Source organism: Eurypyga helias, unplaced genomic scaffold, assembly GCF_000690775.1.
Source record: "Eurypyga helias isolate BGI_N326 unplaced genomic scaffold, ASM69077v1 scaffold22162, whole genome shotgun sequence".
Classification (NCBI taxonomy): domain Eukaryota; kingdom Metazoa; phylum Chordata; class Aves; order Eurypygiformes; family Eurypygidae; genus Eurypyga; species Eurypyga helias.
Window position 1 is genome coordinate 28,150 of NW_010235626.1, and position 6,573 is coordinate 34,722.

A 6,573-nucleotide genomic window follows, 5' to 3' on the forward strand; every position below is an offset into this window, starting at 1 on the left:
TGGCCTCAAGCCAAGGCCTCAGGTGGGAGCGAGCTTTGCCAAGCCTGGCAAGGCCTACACCGGACAAACCAGGGAGATGATGCCTCCAGGCTGGTGCTGAAGGGTGAGGCTTGAAGGAAGGCACTTCATAACGGCCTCACGCTGCACCTAGTCTGTGGATGAACAAGGATGAAGAAGGACTGCCAATCCAGAATCCTTCGTGCAGAGCTAAAGGGATGGCACAGCCGGGCTAGTTTCTGCTCAGCCACCTTCTCTGCAACACGAGGCAGTTCTTGCAATCAAAGGGAACATGGCCTTTTTTTGTCCTTGCTCTCATTTTCTGCATGGTACCTAGGGAGAGATCACCTCCAAAGACTACTTGCCTGGGAATTTTGTGCCAATTCAGCTAGTACTAAGGGTTTCACTGAACTCTATTAAAAATGCATAATGTCCACTTATATCAAAAGGGCGGATTCAGACCCAGCACTTTTCCAGCATGTCCCAGGCTACCTGCTGTTATGGCATTCAGGAGATGGATAGGAAGGAACCGTCCCTTGAGGCTTATATCAAGAGATAAGAAAGGGCACATTCATTCACTATTTCAGGGCTGGGTTAGAGAGGGGAAAACAAGGGAGAGGAGACATAAAAATGCTCCTGCCACAAAACCTAAACACATAGAAACTCAGGGAGGAGGGAAAGGAGACATGTTACACCTGAGATTTATAAAAATTATGGGTAAGCAGTAACATTGCAGGCTCAGCCCTGCATCGGTCTCTGAAGACTCACAAAGGCATTGGGAAAAGTGTCAAAGAAGCTCAGGAGGGACAGAGACACAGAGAGAGGCATTGCTGCATCCCTCCCCAGCCCCCCTCAACTGAAAATTACAGCCTGACTCCCTCCGAGCTCCTTTTTGTATCAGAGCAGCAGAACAACGGTGCCGAGATGCTGCTCTGACATTTTCCAAGGTTGTCCCTTTGAACCTTAGCATATCGACTTGTTTGCATGCTGGGTATGGAGTGTGCCGGAGCCAAATTCCAGGAGGAGGCAAGCCTGCCAGCAAGAGGGGTATGGGAGAAGAGGCTCAGGCAGTCCTGAAGGATCTCGGGATAAAGCAGGGAAGGGTGTTGTTTGCCTGGAATCTGGAATGCTTCACAGAGGATGCGAATGTGAAACACACAGCATCATGCTGACAGCAGTGTACATAAACAGAGCAGTATTTTCCTGCTCCCTCCCCCTTCTTATTATAGCACAAAACACCCCGAGTAAAATACACACACACACAACAATCCACTATAAAAGGAAAGCAAAGCCCCCGGGGTGTGCACGTACATGCACACATAGATATACTTCTGGAGAACGTAGCATATATTCAATACCTTAAATGTCATTTTTTAAATATTAATGCTGTGCTTCCGGCTCGGTTTATGTAAGGTTTATTACCACAGGATTGGAGGCACGAGAAAACCTAAAGTAGATGCTTACAGCTTGACACACACTGCCTGCCCCAGCTGTCCAGAGGCCCACTCCTTGACAGTGCTCCATCTCCCACTTCCCGACTCCAAAGCCACGCAGCAGCAGGGCCGGGGCAGACAGACTCCCACCAGGCTTTTTCCTGGGAAGGGGCAGAGCCACAGCTCCCCTTGTCCCTCTTCCCTTTGCCTGCGGCTCGCCATCTGGCACTGTCAGGAGGATCTCTGCTCGGAACCACGCTGCAGTCTGGCACAAACAAGAGCGGAGGCCTCTCTCCGGCTAAACAACCACCTCATTAGCCGAGGGAGCGCAGGGCAAAGGGAAGAGCACGAGGGCAAATATTCAGCAAATAGTAGGGTGCGTTTCAGCAGTGCACGCACACGGGAGGGAGCAGCGTACCAGCTGGAGCAACCCAAGGGCTCATGCCATCCACGTTTCCCCATGTGACCTGGCTGGCAGCCTCCCCGGCTACCCTGATGGCAGCTCACTCCCCCCAGCAGCACTGTCTGGTTTCCAGGCTGCAGGCAGCCTCAACAGGGGAACCTTGCCTCAGGCTTTCTGTGAGTTTCTTCAGGCCTGGAATAATAGGCTGGGCTCTCTATTATCACTGCCTTGTGGTGCCAGACCTGAGACACACCTACCTACAAGGAAAGAGAAGGGTCAGTTTTGGAAATGACACACCCAAGCTCCTCAGCGCCAACTCCGGCATTAGGAAGGGAGAACCTTGTTTGATGGTCTCACCTACCTTGCCCTGCAGATGAGAAGGACACAAGGCTCTGGGAGAGGCCATGGAGAAAAAAAAAAATAGCAAAGTTTAGCCCCTTTGCCAAACTACAACAATTCCCCTTCTTCCCATGGGAGGCTGAGCAGTAGCTGCTCATAACCACAAATCAAACACTCATGTCAACTGTCCATGCAACAAGACCCCTCAGCCTCTTTATGGCACTCCCTTTAAGCCCCAGTGTCCGCCTCATGCTCTGGAATGGATCCTTGCTTGTACTGTGGTTGCCATGTGCATACTGGGCAAAAAGATCTTCCTAGCCCAGTTATTATTCTCCAAGGGCCAAACAGAGCCCAACAGATTTTCTTACAGGGTGGAACAACACGTTGTGCTATTTGCACAGCCCGTTTCCAGCAACTACTGCCCTTGTTGCTGTGCTACAGACAGCAATTACCAGCCTTTTAGTCTGTTGGGCTTCAGTGGAGGGGAAACTGGCAGATAATTCTGTGACACATCTACTCTGAAGCCAAAGTTTCTTTTTCTTCTAGTAAAGGAACAGCAAGCAACTGTAAGAGCTGTCATCCCATCCAAAATCTCCTTATGTCCTACTCAAGAAGTCGATCTCACGGGCTTCACCTACACAAGCTACCAGAGATGCCTCCTCATCACCCAGCTCATCTTCTGCAACCAGCCTTTGAGTGCTGGGGAGACCAAAAGAAAAGCCGTGGTGATGTATCAGCAGGTGGTGCTCTCCCCTTCAAATCAGGAACAAGTTAACCCCTACCCTGGCATTTCACCACTGGGATTTGCTCCAGTGAAGATACCTCAGCCTAATGCAAGACCCCTCTTCTCGGCACTGCTGGGGGAGGCAGAGCCTAAATCAGTTCAGAGCCCAGGAGTGGAAAGCCACACTCTGCACAGGCTCCCCTTGGACAGCGGTGCTTCTTAACATCTTGGAATAAACTCTTTACGGGCTGAAGACCCATCGTGGGTAAAACTAACTCTGGGGAACACGTAAAAGGAAATGGTTTAGCACATTGCTGGGAGTTGGCAGGAGTGATTCAATAACCCCTGGACTCCTTGTCCACCTACAGCCTTTCTCCGATCGTTATTTTGGCCAGAATCCAAAGCAGAGATTGTTCGGAGACTAGCGCAACCCAGACGGTGCTAAATCACATACATCCAAACTGTTCTCTGAGGGATTTTAATTTATTGGGAAGCACCCTCCTAGCAAACAAACATAAACAGCTATCCAGCTCTCTCCACACTGCTTTGTAATTAAGCTCTGTTTCCAAACCCTCCACCCAACCCTCCACGGACCCATCATACAGGCCAGAAACTCTTGTCTTTGCTCTGGATGCCACAGCTTGAGACCAGAGAGGAGAGGAAGCAAGAAGATGCAGGCACCGCTGGAATTATTGCTGGGTCTCTCGGTGTGTTAAGCAAGACAACCCCAAATGGGGACTTCCAGATGACAATAGTCAACGGCCCCTTTTTGATTTTAGGGCTCAGGAGACTTACCAGCATGTCCATGCCGAAGGCCTACATTTCTGTCTGCCTCCATGCTTTAGCCACGCTGTTGACACATGCCCTGCCCCATTTCCTGCTCCGTTGTCCCCACATTTTCTACCACTGCTTCGTCAGGCAGCTTTGGGTCTTACTTAGAGAGAACTTCCTTCAAGAGCAGCTTGTGACACTCTGGGATTGCAGCACAATGAACTGATAAAGCGAGATGCAGAAGCGCATAAATATTCCTAATATCTCACATGTCCCAAGATCACATGAGCAATTTTCATGTCCAATTTATAAATATTCATTTCTGAGCTCTCTTAAACCAAAAGAGCCTGATGCAGAATTGCTCCCAAAGCTGAAGCAGCCTGCCATTCCTGTGCAGCGTGCAGGCAAACGGCACCTCTCTGCAGCCTCATCTCACCCTGCCAGGGTGAGCATGGGCACGCTGCCTCTTGCCTACAAATATTCACAGACCGGGACAGCACAGCACACAAAAACCAGCAGCAAATATCCCAGCATCTCCTACCACTCCTGCGGCAGTCCCGTCCCTGCCATATGTCCATTCCCTGCTATTAACCTCCATCTCAAAACTATTACGTGACAACATGGGAGTCACGTCACCTCGTCCGGATTTACCCAATGCCACTAAACAGAATCACTTGGATCTATAAAAAACTGCTGTGTTCATGCCTGGAAAAGAAAAATTAGTATGCAAACACAATGATAAATCCTCTGATGTGCACATTTATGTTTTTATCATGTAGTTAATCAGGAAAGAGTATGTTCAGTTTAGATACAGCTCCATACTTTGCCTCTATAATCCGAATCCCAGAAGGGCTTTATAAGACCATAATCTGCAATGCAAAATCACAAAGCATATGGGAGTGTCTATAGATTTTCCAAATCACCTGTGCCCTAATTTAATATGAATAACAATTAGTTTACTCTTATCAGTTAATTGTGCCCCTTGTGGATTCAGCAACACTGCATCTCGTCACCAAACGCCTTTGTCTGAGCAAACTTTAATTACACTTCATCGCTCCGGCCCAGCCCTACTCGCAGCTTTGGCAACAAAGGCGAAATCGCTGTTAAACAAAAACCCACCACCACTGACAACAAAAAGGGAGCGAAGCACACTGCTTTGTGATAGAGAACTAAACAAAAGCAGTCCAGGGCTAATAGCAGGGAGTGTTGCTCCAGTCCCTACAACTCAGCAAGAGCAGCCGGCATCCCCACAGCATCCCAGATGAGCGGCACGAGGAGTTTCTCCAGCCCCAGACAGCACTGACAGCCCTCCATCCGTACCTCTGCTCCAGCCGCTCCAAGAGGGAGCAGACATGACTCCCAGCCCTGGGCACTACCAGTAGAGACTGGAGAAGGCTTTCATTTCACCTCCTATTAGCAGAGGATTGAGAGCAAAGGCACCGGGGTCCTATTTCCAACTCTGCCACTGACTCTCAATGTGCAAAGCGTTTACCTCTGAGCCTCCTTCCTCACCCGTTTCAGCAGCACCACCACTGTCATTGATAAAGCTGATGGGATGTGCAGACACACTCACCCAACACTCCGGTATCAATCCTGCACTGTTAATCCACCCATAAGTGTTGCAACATGTATCTACTGGCACTGGGATGTGCGTTTTCTTTTCAAGGCCCTTGTGAATCATACGAAAAAACAGATCGAGGATGACTGTGTTTCTACTTCCATTTCAAATGCTGCAGGGTTTTGCACACATACAGGCCTTAAATCTCAGTTACACCATCACCTTGGCAGCAAAACGTTGCCTTTGCAGAGGAGAGGATGCAGGCTACAAACCCTTTGGCAGAAACGAAGGAGTAAGCCTGCAGCGTGGCAGATAAAGCCTCTGGTGTTAGGAATGTTCCCAACCCACTAGATTCAGCCCAGGGATGGAGAGGCATCTCAGCGGCAGAATTCGATGTTGAAGGATGTGCACCTTCGCACGAAGGATGCTGAAAGCACCAGCACGCTGCCCTCTCTCCCTGGGGAAGTGGTACCGCTGCAGGGATTTGGTGCGGATGCTCGCTTCCCCTCCACAGCACGAGAAGTCCTGCAGCTTTTTGCCTCACAGCCTTCACGGCAGATACAAGGGAAGGCTTCTTCATAATCTGTGCCAATTCCTGCTCCTGCACCACCCTGAACACACACAAGGACACTCGCCCTGCTCAAGTCAGGGAATCCATCACCTGCCACATCAAATATGCTCATCATCTTCCTACAGCGTGACCTCTGCTCCTCTCTAAAATGGGATATCTCCACCCTTACAAAGGAATAAGCCGCTGTGAATACTTAATTGCTTTTATTACTCTCCTGTACTTGTTACATGCACTGTTTTGGTGTGCCTCTCGCCAGGTCATTGCTCCTGAGCCACAGGCTCCAGTGGAACGGAAACATTGATCTCCTACAGACAGCAGATGCAAAGCTCGTGGTGTTTGATCTCCCCCAGTAAAAATTACGCCACAAGGTAGACTGGGTTGAGCTCTGGCATTCTGGCAACGCCATGAAAGATCTCTGACTTTTCCCAGTGGATCCTCCCACCTCTCTCTGCTCACTTCATTAGCTTAGCAAGCAGCAAAGAGAAAGCCACTGCAATTACAAATTTTATGTAAGGCCAAGTGTCACTCACTTGAATAACGAACAGTGTGAGTGGAGAATCCAAACTAATTCCCAGCTAAAGAGAGAAATCAGGCTTTGATTCTCCATGGAGGTTCAAGCAACAACACCTTTGCAGTACTCACTTCTCCTCGAAGCCATCCCACGCAGCACCCTGCCAAACACATGCAGCATCAGTCTGGACTAGCTGGCAGGCAAAAACAGGGCCTGTCTTTTGACCACCTAATGCTTGTCAGGACAAAGTTTGCAGCTCAAGCAGG